At 41.4% G+C, this 22,159-nt stretch overlaps 1 protein-coding gene and 1 long non-coding RNA gene across 3 annotated transcripts in view; one reads left to right on the top strand and one right to left on the bottom strand.

Moving 5' to 3' along the window:
* Positions 1–22,159, top strand: part of LOC128741425 (Kv channel-interacting protein 4-like) — an 85,211-nt gene that overhangs the window by 29,524 nt on the left and 33,528 nt on the right. The window lies entirely within an intron of this gene.
* On the bottom strand, positions 4,983–6,256 carry LOC128741426 (uncharacterized). Of its 2 annotated transcripts, XR_008412213.1 has the most exons (4): positions 5,603–6,256; positions 5,354–5,422; positions 5,198–5,291; positions 4,983–5,137 (listed from the first exon to the last, which is right to left on the bottom strand). It is a non-coding gene; the product is annotated as an uncharacterized LOC128741426 (long non-coding RNA). The 2 variants fall into 2 exon arrangements; XR_008412212.1 differs by having other exon boundaries at positions 4,983–5,291.

Here is a 22,159-nt window from a genome sequence, read left to right as displayed (position 1 = left end):
AACCTGACATATGATAGGGACGAGCAGGGAGGGAATCTAATCACAAACGAGCGCGAGATGGTCTTCAAGTGGCAGCAGTTTTGACCAGCGTTACATTGGATCAAGTGTATGTTTCGTGCGCATCTCGTAAACACTCTTGAATCCCTTCGAGGCGCAACGAGGGATGAAATAAGGTGACAGCTTATCCTGCATGCTGTTCAACATCGCTCTTGAGAGAGTGATCCAACAGCTTGACTTGACTTAGGTGGCTTGCCGTCCTAAGACAAAGCCTGTTGAACAAAGTTTCTCCATGTAACTCGGTTGAAAACTACCGCTCTCCAATTCCTCCGAGTTGTTACTTTACTTCACTTCAAAAAATGTTACATCGCTGTGTTCAATTTTTCTCGGCTGGCCGGTGCGGATGTTGTGCTGGGCGTTGAGAAGGCCTCCACCGGTGAGGTTGCCTGCTTTAGCGATAATCGCTACGAGGCGTATTTGAAGGCAATGATGTCCACCGAATTTTAGATACCGAAGCGGGCGATTCTGCTGAGTCCGTCGCCGAGTAAACATGTAAGGTGAAAATATAAGATTTTTAACACGAATGTAAGTCGCGTAATTGGGGATCAAAATTAGGGTATTTATTATAACAAAAGTTTTACAGCTCCTAAATAAGCAAAGATAGAGGTATACTACATTTGGCAAAGTTGTTTATTTTTACTATTTGTTCAACTTTATAGAACATGAAAAAATCATACAACAACTACAAAAAGAGCTAAAATAGAAAAACTGATTTCGAAGATTCACATATAAGAAATAGGACTTTTCTATCTTCGCTGAAGAGATAGAAGGTTACGGTCTTCAGCAAAATTTCTTGTAATAATATGCTCTAAAACTTTGCAGAACTCATCAATGTGTTATATTGAAGCTGCAGAAAAATAAATTTTTTATTTCACTTTTAGGGGGATTATTCAAAATTTGAATTTCACCATACGATAGAACTTTTAATTTCAAGAAACTCTCCCAAAGGTTCCATAAACCTAAAATCAAGTTTTCCCACTCAAAACTCTAATGCGCACATATTTTTGGTTTTGGACAACTGTGAAGCCCCACGGGAATATGTTCCGGAATGGCCGTGCCGTGGCAAAATCATCAGATAGAATCAAAATAATGAAAACTGACCTTCTGGAGTAATTTCATGAATTTAGACACCCATATTGCCAGTGTTGCAAGCCAAACAGTTTTATGGCCACAGGAGGTCCCACGGGAACTTGTCACAGAATGGCCATTCCAAGGATATATCATTGTATTGTCTTAAAACAATGAAGAATGACCTTTCGGAGTAATTGGAAGAACTTTGGACACCCATATTACTATAATTACATCCAAAAATATAAAAAGTGCTTTAATTCCGGAACACATCCTTGGACTGCCGGATTTCCGGGAACCAGATGAGCCACTTCCGGCTCTGTTATAACCACACTGGAAGTGGATAAGTTCCTGAATCTTTTGGTGGTAAAAGTGTCCGAATCGGTCAAAAATTGCCAAAGTTACAAGCGTTTCAATTTGTGGGTACCCGGGTACCCTTGTCGAGCACTTAAGGCGGAACCGAAAGTGGCTAACGTTATTGTGTTAGTGCGACAAACACTGTACTGTACATCTCATGTGTTCGTTAAAAACCTAAACGTTTATTTGAATATTGCATTAGTATTGGTAATATATGTCAAATAGCGGAGCTTGCAAACATAAACAGCTGATTCGCAGCCAACCGCACTGACTACAAACATCCCGAAAAAGGGTTTGTTTTCTTTATCAAGGCATTCCGATTCAATCAAAATTAACAGCAGCAACTGAATAATGCGTAGGATCACTAGGATGTTTAATTAATCCGCTTGCATCGGATTGCGTTTTTGATTCCTGCGTTTGCGTTTTGTTTGTTTACTTCACTCTAAGCTCATCGATGCGGCGAAAGTTGAAAGCTCTTTAAAAGCTCATTGATGTGACGAAAGTTTGATACTGTGTTGCTGCTTTTTCGGAAATCGCTAGTTCAACGAAATATGTGCGTAACCAAATATCTATTAACTAATTCTAAATTATACATTGGTCGCTTTTATGAACACGTAATGATCGATATGTTCAGTTAAATTTATTTTCCATTAGCAATTATGTTTTGCTGAGCATTTATTGATACATAGCAGATCGATAAATTGAATTACAAGTTTTAGGAAATTATAACAGCGCTGGCAGCACTGATTATGTGGCGAAAGCGTGCTCTGCCAATACAGATGCATTTTTAAGGCGCAAAACAATACATGCTTCGAATGGTAGCCATTTATCCAGCCATCTTTGAGCCACTTAAGGTTTCCCCTTAAACTCATCTTATAACCACTGTTTTAAATATCTACTCAATAACAAAATGTGTTATCAATGTATCTCCATATCTATTCAATAACAAAATATACCATTATAACACAGTTTGATATTGTTTTATATTATTTTGCTCTTCGCTCCTGCTCGGGAGCTTTACGTTGCGTAACGCTATGATCAAGAAGCTACGATTGTCGCCGTACGAAGCTGACAATGTACAAAACCGTCATAAGAGCGGTAGTTCTTTACTGAGTTGATGCCGGGACGCTGCTCACGGTGGATATACACGCCCTTGCCGTGTTACAGCGGAAAATGCTACAGACGATATTTGTACGAACCGAAAGCAGAGAGTAGTGGAGGTGTATGAACGAAGAACGCCAGCATTCGTCGGAGAGGAAAAAATATCTAAGCTTAGCTCCGCTAAGATCTTGATAAGTAATGTGATTGTACAAGCGATGTAGAGGAAGGAGCTTATAAAAACTAGTGAAAATTTGGCAAAGTATCGACGAACGCGGAGTGAGTTGACCATGATCCTTAGGAAAAAAGCGCCAGTAGCAGGAAAGAGATCGTGAATAACTAGAACAATTATTCTACACTCAGACAATTCCTTCCAATATGTTGGGAGCACAATATGCCCACGTATCATATTTGCGTGGATTTCAAGGCAACATACGATACAGTTGAGCGCGAAGAGTTATGATAGTTAGTGCACAAGAACGGTTACCCGACCAAACTAAATAACACGGCTGATCATAGCTACCCTGAAGCAAGTGATGTTCTACGAGCGTATTTCGGTAGCACTCTCGAGTTCTATTGAAACGGTCGATGGACGATCACGTATTCTATTTAACATCGCTATTGAAGGCGTGAGCGGGCGTCAAAACAAGAGGAACGATCTTCAACAAAAGTAACCAACTCCTATCAGAGGACCATGCCATCATTACTAAAAACCTTGGGACAGCGAAGGCAATCTACACCGATCTAAAAATGAAGCATCGTATACCTGGAGAACGGCGGGAGGCTACGGTGCTCCAGCTATGTCGCAAAGATGTACCGCCGATATCAGGAATAGAGAGACCCTACGTACTGGATAGCTCAATCAGGTTGAAGCTGGCTTGAGAGTGTTCAGATGTTCAACGAATTAGCGAAGAATAGCCTAGGTCGAGAATAATGGAGACAAGTTCTTGGTACTTGCTTCTGTAATCTAAACATAGGCAGAGAGAGGTTAGGTTGGTAATTTGTCGAATCTAAATCTACATCCTCATGGTTTGGCGGAAAATGATTTTAATTTAGACCGATATGGTCACCCTAGATATAAACTGCCGCTACTCGCATAACAGTCCCATATAAATAGGAAACTCCATGGAAAATGGGACTGTTTCCGTCCCGACGTGATTACGTCCCGATGCAGAAAGTCCAGGTTGATTAGCCTGCAATGCTGTTCGTAACTCTGCAGTCAGATCGGGTCGTTCCATGGTAATCGTCTCGCAAAGCGAATGAACACCATCACCGTCTTGGTTCGGGTGGCACCGTTTTGGTGATTCGGGCTTTATACGGGTGCGAAATAACGCACAGCAGAGCGATTTCAAGCAGTATGTGTCATTAAAATTTTTGGCGATACGCATGATGAATCCCAAATTCCTGCAAGCCTTGTCGACAACTAAAGAAACGTGGGTTGCGAGGGTTGTACCGCTATCCTTCATGGGGATAGAGTGCAGAGCCAGTTCGGTGCTAGTCGAACTTGTACGAGTTATGGCTTACTGAATGAAAACTGCAGTCCTGCTATCAATGGTTGGGTGTTAAACCGGGATGCTAAACTTGTGGATTAATTTTAAAACTCGACAAATGAATAAATAAACAACAATTTTCGTCACTATGAGTCTAGGGAACACTTATTCAAAGTAACTCAATTCAACTCTAAAAATTTAATTTAAAGTTTATAAACTACAATTTCCAATAGTAGTTTATATTCCATTATCAAACAAACAATAGATGATAAGCTAAGGAAAAGCTGCTCTCCACATAGTTAGCATTAATTGCTTTTGTTGGCATTGTTCAACGTCGCGTCATCATGTTCTCGCTCATCTCATCCTCGTACCCTAGAAAGGACGGCTCGGTGGGACATTATACTAGATAGACCGGTAAAAACTCAATTAAAATATCATTCTGCCTCATGGTTGCAGAATGATGTGCAGACGATGTGATGCGTATAGATTGCAATGCACACAACCAGCAGCAGTAGCGTTGACAGTGGCCGCGAAGAGCGTCACCGTGTGAGCTCTGCCGGGAAAACAGCGACAATAGTGTCAAGTGCCAAGGGAGGGACTATTTGCCATGCGAGCTTGTACTTGCTGTCATTGCATGCAGCTGGTGCGTGAACTCGTGAATTACTCGCATCATTGCTCAACAAATTAAACATACGCTGTTGGTTGAAGATTGACTTGGTTCACTTGGTAGGCTCGTGCGGTGTGGCACTGTTTTGTGCGGCCGATTAAGGATTGTATGGTTATGGTAAGAACAATATAAAAGGTTGAAATTTCCGTCGGCGGTTTGCTGGACGCGTTGGTTTTTCCTAATTCTCATAAAACTGAAATTAAGGGTTTTAAAATTTCATTTTACTATTTTATGGAAATCGGGAATCGCGCATTCAAAAGTTGGATTATTTAAAACTTATCGTAAGTTAACCGTAACTATCAGGTCCGACTGTCTATCATCGGCTGTCTGGTAGGCACGGGGTGCTTCACTATTTACAATCCACATCCTTCTTTTCGAATCAACCACAACACTTTTCAAACTGAAATGTCGTAAGCAGTCAATCGGATTGGCACGTTTACTTAGCTGTTTGTAACATTACAGTTGCGCCATCAAGTTTGCACGTAATGGAGAAGTTTCTTGCTCGTCTATCGGAAACACGTAAGCAGTGATAAAATGCTTCTTAATCCGCCTTACTGTAAGACATAAAAGACAAATAAAAAACCATTGGTAAACAATAATGCTCAAGAGTACCTACCTATGTACCGCCAAGCAGGTTAACTCATTCATTGGTAAATGACTGGCATTTGTCGGCGTTTTTGTTATCCTGGAAAAATATTCAACACTTCTATCGGTTGCAGTCTTAATACGAAAGTAGAATAACGATAGAAAGTTGTTTGTATAGATTTTGTTTGTATGAAGTGGTGAAGATCCGAATTTTTGGGAGTGGCAAGTTTCAACCCAAAATACATCAATTATCAAATAAACTGATTGATATACTAATTACCTTTGAGTGTTATCAGGTGTACATTTGACTTTCCAATTTGGAATTGTAATTTAAAAATAGTGTACCGTCCTAATTATTTTTTCGTAAATAAAACATTACGTCATTCTGCGGCCCTCTATCGAACATTATCCTTTAGCTTTATAATATTATTCTCTAATTCCACGAGCATAACAAAAACGATAATTTGAGAATATTCATCTACATCCTCCGCTTAATCAGCATTGTTCCCTTGGTAGCTGGCTGGCTGGCTGGCTTGGCTAATCGATAGCATTTTATCCAAGTTCGGTGCTGTGTCGGACGGTTGCTTCTGTTCGGTTCTCAAAGAATGCTGAGAAGGAGGCTCTAGTGACGGTGATAATTAATTACAAGCAGTAACAGTTGTGAACATTATCAATGCGAAGCAAGTGATTATTTGTAACCGATTTCTGCTCTCTTCTACAACCCGCTGCTGTGTCGACACTGTAGCTATACATATAAGATATATTTATAAATGTATGTTCCGGTCAAGGGTTCTCCAAATAAGAGTTTTTAGTGTGACCGTAGGGCTTTCATACCACGTCCTAAATTCACTTCAGTTGGCTGTTTGTTTCAGCACGTACTTAGCTTCCTTAAGTGAATGAAAAAGTGTTTTACGAGGTGCTTTATTGAAAAAATCAACAGCTGCAAAGGTATTTGTTTTTATTATATCTTAGTCCGACGCGATTGTGAAAGTTTACAAAAGAGAAACATACACGAACTGCAACTCGATTTAAAAAATCTAATACTTAGTGTTAAAAAGTAAACACATGTGTCTGATCGAAGAGTAGGTGATAGAATACAGACGACAACTTGTCTGTACGTCAAAATACCTTCTACTCAAAAAGTAAAGCAAATTTAGAACTTCTACTCAAAAAGTCAAGGGAATTTAGAACTCTCCAGAAGTCCCCTTTTTGAATAATCTTTTCTTTTTGTCTGTCTTTTATTTAGCTATAACGTAACCATTAAAAAGGAAACTGATTTGAGCAATTTGTCATGCGATTACCCTGCCATCTGATGGTGAATCCTCCCGTGCATCGCCAATCGTAGCAACCTGTTGTGTGAGGGAAAAAATGACAGTGCTATCAGTTGATTTACTGCAGCCAAGGCGAAAACGAATACGCTCGATGTTTTGTTCGTACTGCCAGCACCACTTATTTCTTACTTCTAGCGTCATAGAGCCGGGGTGGCTTGTGCTGCATCATCAAGAACTTGTCTCCACTGTACTCGGCCTTGGGCTATTCGTTACCAATTCGTTGAGCTTTTGACACACGCTAGTCGGCCCCATCCTGGTCGACCCGTCTAGCACGCTGGGACACTTTATTCTTCATGCCGGTGCCGGATTCTTAAGGCGGAACCGAAAGTGGCTAACGTTATTGTGTTAGTGCGACAAACGCTGTACTGTACATCTCATGTGTTCGTTAAAAACCTAAACGTTTATTTGAATATTGCATTAGTATTGGTAATATATATCAAATAGCGGAGCTTGCAAACATAAACAGCTGATCCGCAGCCAACCGCACTGACTACAAACATCCCGAAAAAGGGTTTGTTTTCTTTATCAAGGCATTCCGATTCAATCAAAATTAACAGCAGCAACTGAATAATGCGTAGGATCACTAGGATGTTTAATTAATCCGCTTGCATCGGATTGCGTTTTTGATACCTGCGTTTGCGTTTTGTTTGTTTATTTCACTCTAAGCTCATCGATGCGGCGAAAGTTGAAAGCTCTTTAAAAGCTCAGTGATGTGACGAAAGTTTGATACTGTGTTGCTGCTTTTTCCGAAATCGCTAGTTCAACGAAATATGTGCGTAACCAAATATCTATTAACTAATTCTAAATTAGACATTGGTCGCTTTTATGAACACGTAATGATCGATATGTTCAGTTAAATTTATTTTCCATTAGCAATTATGTTTTGCTGAGCGTTTATTGATACACAGCAGATCGATAAATTGAATTACAAGTTTTAGGACATTATAACAGCGCTGGAAGCACTGATTACGTGGCGAAAGCGTGCTCTGCCAATACAGATGCATTTTTAAGGCGCAAAACAATACATGCTTCGAATGGTAGCCATTTATCCAGCCATCTTTGAGCCACTTTCGGTTTCCCCTTAAAGAGAACGGATTTCACAGCACAGTCGTCCGGCATTCTTGTGACGTGGTAGGCCCACCGTAGTCTACCAACATTTGTTAGGTGTATTATAAGAAGCCCTCCAAGCAGTGCCTCCTGCTTGTGGTTCATTACTGATTACGTTTCGTACATCGTCATCTTTTTTTGCGAACGGCGTATGCTTTTTGATCGAGCGTTTTGCTCGGTGGTGACCTACTTACTCACTTACGACTTACGGTCCGTTTCCGATTCTGCGATGAACGCAGAATGGTCCTCCAGTACTGTCGGTCCTGGGTTGCCGTTCTCCAATCCCCACGAACAACCGCTGAACGTACATCGTCTGCGACAGCGCACACCTATCATGTGCGGTGTCTTCCTCGGAGTCTATGGCCACTTCCTGGTTCTCTGCTGAAAATAGTTTTGGCTACTCTTTCGTCGGGTATTCCACGTGCCCAGCCCACCGCAGCCTGCCACATTGTACTACCTTCAATATATCAGCATATTTGTAAACTTGGTACAGCTCGTGATTCATGCGTCTGCGCCACACTCCATCTTCCATTTTGTGACCAAGTAAAAAAAAGCAAAGCCATGGGTATAAACGTCCTTCAGAACTTGACCCTTCTTTATCGACAGACTTCGCAGCCGGTTATTAGTGTACAGGAAAACTACAGGGCTAGTGCAAAGATACTATTAACCCTGTTGCGGCATCGCCCAGTCGAGATTCGAACATACGATGACTGGCTTGTTAGGCCAACATCGTACCCCGGCGCTAGCTGGGCGGGCTTTGCTACCAAGTATGGATCGCAAAATTTGACGCTCAAAAACCCCAAGCACTCATTGATCAGCATCCTTTAGCGTCCGTGATTCATATCCGTAAAAGACCACCGGAAGGATTAGTGTTCTATAAAGCGCCAGTTTTGTGCGAATTTGCAAACTACGAGACTTCAGCTGGCTACGTAATCCGTAGAAAGCCAAATTCGCGGCTGCAAATCGTCGTTTCACTTCGCGGCTTACATCGTTGTCATATGTCACGATTGCACCAAGGTATATAAATTCCTCCACTACTTCATATCGTACCCCATCTAACTCCGCCTCGGCACCAACACCACTTGGTCTCACACGTTCCCTACTAGCAATCGTGTATTTCGTTTTGGCGGTGTTAAGGGTAAGCCCCTATCTCGCTGCTTCCCTTTTAAAAGCCCTGAAGGCCTCTTCCACTGCTCTACGATTGATTCCGATGATATCGACGTCATCCGCAAAGCCAAGAAGCATGTGAGATTTCGTGATGATAGTTTCATTCCTTGTTCTTCGTATCGCACCTTCCAAGGCGATGCTGAATAGCAGGTTAGAGAGTGCATTCCCTTGCTTCAGTCCATCCAAGGTCACGAAAGCGGCTGAGGACTCACCCGCTATTTTAACGCATGATTTTGACCCATCCAGCGTCGCACGAATAAGCGTGACTAATTTCGTCGGAAAACCATGTTCTAGCATTATCTGCCACAGCTCATTTCGTTTGAGTGAATCGTTAGTAAATCGTAGTGTCTGCAAGTTGTACTCCTGGAACTTGTCTAGCGATTGACGCAAGGTAAACATCTGATCCGATTTTTACGTTGAGCGACCCTCACGAAAACCAGTTTGGTACTCGCCGACGAAGAACTCCGCTAATGGTCTGTCTTTTTTTAATGAGTAGCGAAATCTGCTCAGCACCTTAGAAGATATGGTACTATCAGACACCTGAGAAGACAATTCAGGGAGTGGGATTTGGTATCCCGACCCCCTCAATGGGGCGTGAGGACCCAGACCTACTTAAACCGTACTCGCGTCTCCAGCCTCAATCCCCCCTGGCACCACCTTATCGGTATCACTTCAGGGAGGGGCTATTGTGCTTAACGCACCCTCTTAGATAACTACTGGACCATGGTAGTTAGGCTATTTACTCGCCGTTGAGCGGCTCTCAGTGGTTTTGTAGTTCAAGTACAATCTGAGTAGTAGCCGCACTAACCGCTCCCCAGACGTCCGAGCTAGAATACATCCTTTGGACTAAGTTGTCCGGAGTAGTGTCCTGTCCACTAACTGCCTGCATGTTGCTTCTCGTGTCCACGAAACGAGGGCATATAAAGAAAACATGTTCTGCAGTTTCTTCTACACCGCGTTGTTCACCACGATAACCTCCGTTTTGTGATGCGCTAGGTCCAGTTTCCTGGAGCGCATCCAGTCTTCGACAATGCTTATAGAATGGGCAGCCATCAACTCAACCTCTCTGATAGATTCACCGTAGAGTTCCAAGGTGATATCGTCCGCAAAGCCGACAATCACCACCCCTACCGGGAACTTTAACTTCAACACCTCGTCATACATGACGTTCCACAACACCAGGCCCAGTATGGAACCTTGCGGGACCCCTGCGGTGATTGGAATAATTTTCCAGAATTCTGTACAGCGACACCGGCACTTGGACGTTCCGAAGCGAGTTGACTAGCGCTATTAAACGCATTTTTCACGTCGAGCGTGACAACTGCGCAATAACGGATACCTGTCCTCTTGGGCTGGAATGCCACCTCGGCTGTCTTAGTGACAGACAAGATGGCATCCACCGTAGATTTGCCTTTTCGGAAGTCGAATTGGTTCCTTGACAGACCGTTTGTACCCTCCGTGTACTGTACGAGTCTGTTAAGGATAACCCTCTCCAGCACCTTGCCGGCAGTATCGAGCAGACAGATCGGCCTATATGACGAGGGGACACCCGGAGGTTCTTCCGGCTTCGGCAATAGGACCAAGTTCTGTCGCTTCCATCTATCCGGGAAGTGGCCATCTTTCAGGCATCTACTCATTACTGCCCCAAATAATTCGGGAGCCTATAGAATAGCCGCTTTAGTGGGCATATTCGGGATTCCGTCTGGCCCCGGTGTCTTGCTCACCTTTGAGGATTTGGCGATCTCAATTAGTTCCTTGTTCGTAACCGTTACTTTCTTCCAGACCTCCAAACCGCCGTAGCCCACGTTACGTTGCATGTTCGGCTGGGAGGCCGACCATCCTACGCTATGGTCTGAGATACTGGAACGTCGGCCGTGGGACGACTCAGTGGCCTGGGGCCAGGCCCTTGGCTCGTGGCGCGGAAAGAGGCCCTATAGCGGACCGCCTGATGGTCACTGTAAGTGTAGCCATTGTCTACCCTTCAGTCTCCTATCAGACCAGGACTGCCGAATGTCACGTCGATGATAGACTTCGCACCGTTCCTACTGAAGGTACTTGTGGTGCCGACGTTGGTCAAATCTACGTTGAGCTTAGCCAGAGCCTCAAGCAGAATCCGACCCCTACGGTTCGTGCGACGACTTCCCCAATCTACCGCCCAAGCGTTAAAGTCTCCCGCCACGACCACCGGCCTTAGACCAGTCAGCACAACTGATACTCGGTCTACCATCCGCGTAAACTGCTCGATAGACCATCTCAGCGGAGCATAACAGCTGCAGTAGAACACTCCACCCACTTTGGCAACCGCAAATCCCACGCCTGCGGTTGACACAACCTCTTGAACCGGAAACCTGCTTGTCGTCCATATAGCCGCCGTCCCGGACCTATCCGAGACCCAGTTGCCGTTTCCGGCAGGGACGCGATATGGGTCCAAGATGAAGGCAACGTCCGTTGCCGACTCGGAAACTGTTTGGTGAAGCAGCTGCTGAGCCGTGCTGCAGTGGTTCAGTGCGTCCCGTTTACCGGTACAGATCAAGCACTTGGGCGGCTCCGCGCAGTCTCTTGCTTTATGGCCAGCACTGCCACATCTCCTGCACAATTGACTCCTATCTGGCCCCTTACAGTTCCAGGTCTCATGCCCGTGCTCGAAGCACCGAAAGCAAGCCTCCGACTGCTTGAGCACGCTCAGTGGGCATACCGACCACCCCACTTTTAGCCTGGCAGCTTTCAGGGCTTCGTTTCCGTCCGACAGCGAGAGTCGTATGGTGGCTACCTGAGCAAAATAATACAAAAACAATATCAAACTGTGTTATAATGGTATATTTTGTTATTGAATAGACATGGAGATACATTGATTACACATTTTGCTATTGAGTAGATATTTAAAACACTGGTTGTAAGATGAGTATAATAACTGATAACTGATTGTTGTGTGTTTTGGTCGCTGCACACAAGGTTCTTCAAAGCATGAGCAAGCTCTGCTTCAGGTCCTTGGAGAAATTAGCGCGACCTGACGTGGACTCGATAATTATATCGAGCTGTTGTGACACTGCTACCACTTTAGGTAGTGCGTCCCTATTCTTTCCCATCGCCCTGATTAGCGCTGGGTCGCTCATCGCTGTGTCCGGCGTGGTAGGCATACCCCTGTCTTGCCAACCCACACTAGCACTTCTAGGTGCATCCTTCTCCACCCTTGGTGGAGAACGCTGGATGCCTCCTCCCGCGAACGGAGTTGCTGCTTTTATTAGCGGCAGGCTGGTCGTCGCTGCGTCCGGCGCACAGTGGGACGGATTAAAAAGAATACGGACATCGATATTTGTGACGAAACTACTAAAGATATCAACTTAATGTCTTCTGCAAAGTTTCTTCGATTTATAAGAACTTTTTTATGGTGTTGGAAAATTTGGGATTAAGGGGATAACACAACAGATAGAAAAAATAACTTTTTAGTTTTAAGCCTAACGTCTTCGATTGGTAAGAAATATTTGTAGATATTATTATTTTAAGCAACTTCACTGAAGAAAGAAATTGGCTATCTCTTAAGGGAAAAAAGTTACGGAGCGAATCTTGCGGATACCCCCTTAATATTGGTTTTTTTACTTAGCTCTTTTATTTCAACTCTTATAAACATGAAATGTTCTGCAAAATTGTAGGCAATGCTAATTTGCATATTTTTGTAAAATATTTGGAAACTCTACAATTGCCGGTTTTCAATTTGTTGAAATTTTTTGCAAACTTTAAGGCGATGCATCTTGAGTAGTAGCAGAATGTAGCAGCTGACTTATAATGTTTTTGTAACATCGACTCTTTATGTGTAAGCCAAATCATTTATGTGTAAGAGCATGTATAAATGACAGTGGGATCTCATGGGCCAAATGAGTAAACTGCATTTTAGTTTATCAGTTTTACAGTACAAAAGAACGTTTAAAGTCGTACAAATCTCATGTTACCTTAAATTAGCTGATTTCTTTTACTAAACATGTCTTCTATATACATAAACATAAAAACAAATTAAGGCACGAATGCCATAACCAGGGTGAAAGTAAAGTAAAGCCTAGATGCTATTTTCGAAACTTGGCACTTTGTTTTTTATAACGCCAGACTTCACAGCCAGTTGTAGGAATTCAGGACAATTGTAGGGATAGTGCTGCGATTCTATCGCAGCATCTCCCAGTCAAGATTCGAACAGGCGACAAGTTGTTAGGTACATATTATTTACTTTGATTCTCTAACAGGTAACATCGAAAAAAACCGTGCGTTCGAGCTAATGACTTTTTTCCACGATTCCCATATCTCCAGCGGTATATCTAAATATTTTTCAAAAATCAAATGTATTACAAAATTTAAATAAAGCATATGAACAACTCACAAAAATGATGAGGTCGATTAATTTGTTCTAAATGATCTTTTCTCTAAAAGTAAAAATGACGGAATAATCTTTTTACAATTCTCATGAATTCTTAGTTTTGAAAGATGATAACTCTCAAACGCATGGTCAGAATGTTGTAATCTTGTTTCCAAAATGTCAAGAAGTCTATTGTAAACAAACTTTTTATATTGTTCGTTCAAAACAAATTTCATAACTTGCTCTAAGGATCTAGGTCAGCAGGCGGTCTTTCTCGTTGGAGGGTTAAATCTTCAAAACTGAAAAACTTAAATGCAGTTTACTCATTTGGCCCATGAGATCCCATTGTCATTTATACATGCTCTTATACATAAAGAGTGGATGTTGCAAAAACATTATAAGTCATCTGCTACATTCTGCTACTACTCAAGAAACATCCCCTTAAAGCTTGCAATGAAAAAAGCAAAAAATTTAAACAACTTGAAAACCGGCAATTGTAGAGTTTCTACATATTTTATAAAAATATGCAAATTAGTATTGTCTACAACTTTGCAGAACATTTTATGTTTATAAGAGTTGAAATAAAAGAGCTATGTGAAAAATACCAATATTAAGGGGGTACCCGCAAGTTTCGCTCCGTAACTTTTTTCCCTTAAGAGATAGCCACTTTCTTTCTTCAGTGAAGTTGCTCAAAACAATATTACCTACAAATGTTTCTCACCAATCGAAGACGGTAAGCTTGAAACTAAAAAGTTATTTTTTCTATCTGTTGTGTTATCCCTTTAATCCCAAATTTTACAATGCTATTATAAAGTTCTCATAAATCGAAGAAACATTCCAGAAGACAGTAAGTTGATATCTTTGGTAGTTTCGTCGCAAATATCGATGTCCGTCTTCTTTTCAATCCGTCCCACTGTGCGGCGTAGATACAGTTGGAGCGACAGGTGTGCCGCTTCCTCTTCTGCTTGCGCTGGCGCTTTCGCTTATATCCATCGGCGGAGATCCCTGGATTCCGCCTCTGGCGAACGGATTATCTAATCCGTCCACACTCACTGAAGTTAAATTTATCATGTTTTCATCCATGTAAAGTTCCACGAGTTGAGGGGTAAGAAGAGTCCGCCGCATCAGAGCCCTTCATGTTGCGGTAAGGAAAGATTACTGTGGGGGGCGCCCTGGTACTCCACAGGCGCCGTTTGCGGCTGAGTATTTATAACCCCCCCCCCCACCATTCATCCCTCGGCACGGGTCGCGTGACACCTTGGATTAGGAGTTTATCCATTTTCGTTTTTACATTTAGCCATGGATAACAGCTGTTAAAACCATCCTCCTTTCCTGGGGCTTTGGACCCTCTGCTCTGGGCTGGGGGCAAAAATGGATAGGTAATTATATACAGATTGAAGCACTGTATTACAGATACTAGAGAGGGAATATCTGCTCTGCAGAAGACTGTGCACTCTATAGATGCTAACCGCAGCAAAACCGCATCTATCCGTTGGTAAAACGAAAAAAAAACATTCAGGGTTCAGCAAAGTTTCGGGCTGACGAAGGCTGCAATACACCAGCGGAAAATAAGAAAGATGAAAATAGATTATTCCTTTCCGAAACTTAACGCAGATTGAAAATATTATGGTTTTGTTAGCTACTACTGTGCTAATTTCATGAGTTCAAGCTTCGAAGTTTTGCCCGCGATATTTCCACTCTTGCCCAGCTAGTGAGGCAAAAGTGCGATACGGCACTTGATCAGAAAATTGAAGAATTTATTTTGCATAATACTATTACTGCAGATGATTTATAGTTGAATGTGAAAATATTGAGTTATTGCATCAATGTTAAATACATTTCATTGTTGTGCTGCTTTACTATCTCATGAAAATTGATGACAACTTCAAACGTCGCACTTATGCCCCGCCCTACTCTATATAGTTATGGACATTCCCGCACCGTGTACCAGACGGCCGACTATCCGAATCTACAACGTCAGCAACACGTGGGCTCTTCGCAAGTTTCATCATAGTAACTTCGTCAGCAAAGCAGCCAACACAACATTCCAGACCAAAACGGAGACATGCTGCCAGCGCAACGGATACGGTTTCCCTGATGCAGCAAGACTTCGGCACCGGGCACTCACCAGCAGCGGTGGAGCGGATGCGGAATCCCTGACGCAGCAGGTGTGTGGCCAGTGATAGTCAGGTAGTTAGGTTCGTTTAGTCAGGAGCTCAAGTCAGTCTAAGTTATCGTTTTGTTGAGTGAAGAAGTGAATGTAATTAGTAATAAGTTGTGAAGTAATAAATATTTTTTTTATTGATAATCACATGGAGTGATCCATATTTGGCGCAGTCGTACGGCTTACCCTACGACTTAGTGAAAACTCGGACTAGCAAGCCAAATTAATCTATTAGTGAAAAGGCCCAACCCGTGGCATAGAAAATAGTGCACAATCAAAAACTGTTTCGGACAAAGTGCTAGTGTCAAACCATTGACTACGAGAACCCGGCTACAGTGTTCATCGAGAAGACGACGGCCATCCCTCAACCCGCAGGCGATTTGTGGTGCTCGGACCGGAAACAACTAAGTTGGTGGATTTTCATCCTTCAAGGGTAAAGAACCGTGAGTAACTTATTTCCTCTCCCTTTTTATGAAAAGATTTAACCCCGTTCCTAGAGTTAACGCATTAAAATATACTAGAAAAATGGAGCCAAACTTCCAACACCTGTTTGACTCGATTCAAAATATGGAGCAGCGAATCGGCGCTCTCCAGTTGGAAAATGAAAATCTCCGACAACAACAAAATCAGCAACAGCAACAGTTGCAACGACAGCAGCAGGCCCCCGTTGTGGAGGACCGGCGAATTGATTTCTATAGGATTCCTGATCCTATTAGAACGATTCCCTCTTTTGATGGGAATAAGAAACAATTAAGTTCATGGCTGACATCAGCTAGAAGAACTTTAAATTTATTCAGGCCACTCGTAACAGCCGAATTACTCGCTGTTTACGAACAGGCTATAATAAACAAGATCGACGGCAAAGCCCGTGATACGATCTGTGTTAATGGAAACCCTTCGACGTTCGAAGAGGTGGCAACAGTCCTAGAAAGTGTTTATGGTGATCGTAACAATATTGCTACATACCAGACACAACTATGGTCAACAAAAATGCAAGATTCCTTGCACACGTACTACAAACGTACGAAAGAGATCATGATAAACATGAAATCTCTAGCCAAACGAAACGATACTTACAACCAACACTGGGTTGCAATAAATCATTTCTTAGAACAAGAAGTTCTAGCAGCTTTTATCAATGGACTGAGTAAACCATATTTTGGGTATGCCCAAACTGCTCAGCCAAGCGATTTAGAAACGGCATACGCATTCTTATGTCGCTTCCAAAACGCAGAAAAAACGAAATCTCAAACACAACCTGCACACGAACAACCTCACCATAGCAAAGTTTACAAGCCATTTAACCAAGAAAAGAACTACAAACCATTCAATCAAGAGAAAAATTATTCCAATCCAAAACCTGGACCATCATCGGACAGAAACAGAATTACGCCCATGGATATCGACCCATCCCTTAGATCTAATCAACGAAATAGGCTTTTTAACCATACTGCCGAGAAGGATGAAGAAATTGAAACAGATAGTGAAGCTTCAGAAGCGGAAGAAGAGTCAAATTTTCAGATAGGCTCTTACAAGGACATTATGAAATAAATGCTACTAACGGCCTACCATTTATCACATTTAACATTTTTGGCAAACAGGCAAAAATCCTTATAGACAGTGGTGCAAATAAAAATTTCATATCTCCACATTTGGTTCCAAAAAACGTACGGATTCCATGCAAAACAACTAAAATTTCAAATAGCTCAGGTAGTCACAAAAGCAGTGAAAAGGTAGCCATTAAATTGTTTGCTACTGGCGAAAAAGCTAATTTTTACCTTCTCAGATTCCATTCATTTTTTGATGGTATTTTGGGATATGAAACTCTTTCAGAACTTGAAGCAATTTTGGATATTGCAAACCACAGACTCGTTTTACCAAAACAAACGGTCAAGCTGAACATACGAAATCTTGGATCACCGGAAATTAAACTTAATGCTCACACTGCTACAGTTTTGGAAATACCAGTAACAGAAAAAAGTGGTGACGTTCTACTAAAAAGACCAATCAGGATAGGAGACGCAGAAGTTCCTGCCGGACTCTACAAATCTCAAAATGGATTTATTAAAGCTCTAAGCATGAATTATGGCGAACAAATCACATTCAAATGGACAAAACCTGCACAAGTACACGGAATTCTCTCAAAAGTCGAAATTAATTTAAACCAAACTTCAGAACACGAAAAGCTAAGCTGTCAGGATGTCGCGAAACTCATTAGAATTTCGCACCTGAACATAGAAGAAAAACATGCTTTACTTAATGTACTTTCGAAACATTCAAATATTATACACGACGAAAATTTTAAATTATCGTGCACTTCATCCATACAACATCAAATAAAAACGGTTGACGACATACCCATCCATACAAAAACATATCGGTATCCCCACGTTCATAAGCAAGAGGTCGAAAAACAAATCAATGAAATGCTTGCTGATGGAATAATACAGCACTCGATTTCACCCTGGACCTCGCCCATCTGGATCGTGCCAAAAAAGGCCGATGCCAGCGGGAAACAGAAATGGCGCGTAGTCGTAGACTATCGAAAGCTAAATGAACGGACAATCGACGACAAGTTTCCGATTCCAAATATCGATGAAATTCTAGACAGGTTAGGAAGAAGCATGTACTTCACTACCCTTGACCTTAAATCTGGATTTCATCAAATCGAAGTCAATCCAAGAGACCGCCCGAAAACAGCGTTCAGCACAGACAAAGGACACTTTGAATTTATCAGAATGCCCTTTGGCCTTAAAAATGCTCCCTCAACTTTCCAGAGAGCTATGAACAGCATCTTAGGCGATTTGATTGGAAATTGTTGCCTAGTTTATCTAGACGACATCATAATCTTCGGAAACTCGTTGCAGCAACATCTGGATAACCTGAACAAAGTACTACACAAACTAGAAAAAGCAAACTTGAAGATACAACTTGACAAGTGCGAGTTTCTTCAGAAAGAATGCGAATTCTTGGGACATGTAGTCACACAAGATGGAATCAAACCGAACCCGAACAAGATCGATAAAATTATAAACTGGCCAATACCAAAAACACCAACCGAAATTAAAGGCTTTCTCGGTATTCTGGGTTATTATAGAAAATTCATCCGAGACTTTGCGAAATTAACGAAACCAATGACCAAATGTCTAAAAAAAGATGCACAGATTATACATAATGCGGAATTCATCCAATGTTTCAATGATTGTAAAAAAATTCTAACTACAGACCCTCTGCTGAAATACCCTGACTTCGAAAGAAAATTTATTCTCGAAACCGATGCTAGCGATTTTGCTCTAGGATCTGTCTTGTCCCAACGCTTCGACGATGGCATAGAACACCCAATTGCATATGCTTCACGTACACTGAATGATACCGAAGTGGGATATTCAGCAACGGAAAAAGAATTATTAGCTATCGTATGGTCCGTAAAGCATTTTAGACCTTACCTATTTGGAACTAAGTTTGAAATCAGAACAGATCACAAACCGTTAATCTGGCTTAGACAGAAAAACGATCTCAACAAACGACTTCTTCATTGGAAATTGGCCCTAGAAGAATTCGAATTCGAAATAAACTACAAAAAAGGGACACAAAACAGTAACGCAGATGCTCTTTCCAGAATTCAACCTGAAATAGAAGTAAACGCAAACACTTCCAGTGACAGCATGACACAACATTCTGCAGACACTGACGACAGTGATTTCATTCCTTCAACCGAGAGACCGCTCAATGATTTTAGAAACCAAATAGTTTTAGAAATCTCTAACGAAAATAGCATAGAGTGCAACACAATCTTTAGAAACTACCATAGAACAATTATCAAAAAACCAGTGTTCAGCCCCGCTATACTTATAAACATTCTAAAGGAACGTGCATCACCGAACTGTGCTAACAGCCTTTTCTGTGACCAACACACACTCCTTAATTTGCAAACGATTTATAAGAATTATTTCTCTAGAGCAAAAACATTCAAAATCTATTGGACTGAAAAAATTCTCACAGATGTTACCGATGAATTAGAGCAAAACCAAATTATACAAAACCAACATGATGCCAACCATCGAGGTATCAACGAAACTACGAGACACCTAGCCCAAACATATTTTTTCCCACACATGAAGTCCCAAGTAACACGTTATATAAATTTATGCAAATTGTGCCAAAAATCCAAGTACGAACGGCGACCCTACAAACAAAAATTCCTATTAACTGAAACCCCAGATAAACCCCTTAAAATTGTGCATATGGACATTTTTATTATCAAAGAGAAGCATTATCTCACCTTCTGTGATAAATTTTCTAGACTTGTACTTGCACTACCAATTAGAACTCGGAACAGTGTGCACATCCTTCAATCTATCTCGAAATTTCTCGGAACACTAGGAAAACCTTCCCTCATAGTGATGGATCAAGAACCAGCGTTTACATCTGCCGTAATACGCGAATTCCTCGAAGATAACCAAGTCCAATACCATTATACCAGTGTTGGACAATCATCCTCAAATGGGACAATAGAAATCGTTCACCGTACCCTACGGGAACTACATAACATTTTATCCAACAAACCCTCTACAAAAAACCTCTCCGAAACTGCAAAAATAAACCTAGCTGTGTCCATCTACAATGATTCCATCCACTCCCAAACTAACTACACACCAAAAGAGCTTTTCTATGGCATAAAAAACCAAGAACAGCTTCCCGAAGACTTAGAAGAACGCATTCGCCTGAAAAAAAAGTTTTATCAGGAATTCATTCTTCATAACACAAAAGCGAAGCAAAAACAACTTGAAAAGATAAACAAGACAAGAGAAAATCCTGAACATTTCTACCCAAATGACATAGCGTATATGCGCAAAAGAAATAATCTTAAACACCAGGAAAGATATAAAGAAATTAAAATCACAGAAAACAGAGACGTCAATGTTATAGACGATACTGGACAAAAGATACACAAAACCAAATTGAAAAGAAAAAGGAAAACAAGCCAACCAACATAACACTAATACCCATTTTTTTCTGGTTCTGTTTTAGCTCTTCTCTTTTCAGCCTACAACAAAATGACAACAGTTATCCACACCACCCTCATCATCCTCATCATTATCCATACAACCTCAACCAACCCCTTATCTCATTTACAAATTACGGATTTGAACAACAATCCTGGTATTTTTGCTTTGAAAATTGGAAGAACATACTTAAAACAAGGTTACCATAAGCTTATTCAAGTTCAAGTTACATGCGTTCCATTCAATACTTAGACAATACGAAGCAATAATAACTGATTTAGAAGGGAACCCTCAATTAGATGAAATCACTAAAATTGTAAAACAAAAACACATGCAAGCTAGTACAATATTACAAACATTAACTCCAAGATACAAACAAAAAAGAAGCATTGAAATATTAGGTTCAGTAATCAAATCAATTACGGGTAACCTTGATAACGAAGACCTTTTAAAGCTAACCAATCAAATTCAAAATATTAGAAATTCTAATAACATATTGATAAATGAGAATAATGAACAAATTAGAATAAATGACATGTTCGGCAAACGTATGAATAACCTCACGAAGCAAATATTCAAGCAATCAGTCGAAATTAGTAAAATCGTTAAACAAGCTAGATTAGGGCTAGACAAATCATTCGACTGGCAGCACACACTTCACATTCATAATATCATCTTCAACCTGGACGACATACGTTACCATCTAGACATCATCTTCGGCGCAATCCAGCTCTCCAGACTAGGAGTAATTTCGACAGCACTTCTTCTGCCTAAGGAATTAGAGTTGGCCACGCAAATTCTACAGTCGCAAGGCATAAATATCAGCAACCACGATCAAACGTATGAATACCTGGAGTCTGCAGCATACCATCACGACGGTTCGATAATCATCATTATAAAAATCCCAAAAATTCGAGAAGGCTACTACCAGCTACTCCGTATCGAACCAATTCCGATTGATAGGAAGGTGATTGAGATCACTAGTAAATTTGCTATTACCAACAATGTCGAATCTTTTCTATTGGACGAAAAATGTGGTCAAATCGAAGGAACATCCCTATGTGACATACAGAATCTTATAAATGTTACCGATGATCAATGCTACCATCAATTGTTCCATGGTAATCCAAGCAGATGTACTTTCGCCAGCCACCCTGATTCGTTAGAAATCCAAGTTGTGGAAAACAGTGGAATACTGGTGAAAAACGCTATCAAACCCGTTCATCTTGAAAACACCTGCGGATTCGGAGCAAAAAATCTCACCGGATCATTTTTCGTAACGTTCGACAATTGTTCGATTGAAATCGACCAACAGCGTTTCGATAGCAAAACTTTCAAATTTTCTTCAGAACCTATCATTCTTCCACTTCATTTCGTCAATGTTAAGAAAATCAACGCCAAAGTTAAACCCATGGAAGAGCTCCAGGACTTGCAGTTTAGCAATCGTCACAGGATAAATCGTTTAGAGAACACAAATCAACGAGACAACCTGACAAACTTTGGAAGCATCATCATGTTAACAATGATCGTTACAGCTGTTCTGATCTACATCATCAAGGAACTCCAACAACTTAGGCGGAGGACGGCTGTTCGAGTTCCCGAATCCAGTTCATAGGTTGAACCGAGACGTTTCAATCTAGCAAGGGGGAAGTTATGGACATTCCCGCACCGTGTACCAGACGGCCGACTATCCGAATCTACAACGTCAGCAACACGTGGG

This window comes from Sabethes cyaneus, chromosome 3 (genome assembly GCF_943734655.1).
Source record: "Sabethes cyaneus chromosome 3, idSabCyanKW18_F2, whole genome shotgun sequence".
Lineage (NCBI taxonomy): Eukaryota > Metazoa > Arthropoda > Insecta > Diptera > Culicidae > Sabethes > Sabethes cyaneus.
The sequence above is the reverse complement of the archived record's forward strand: the minus strand, read 5'-3'. Positions and strand labels throughout refer to the sequence as shown.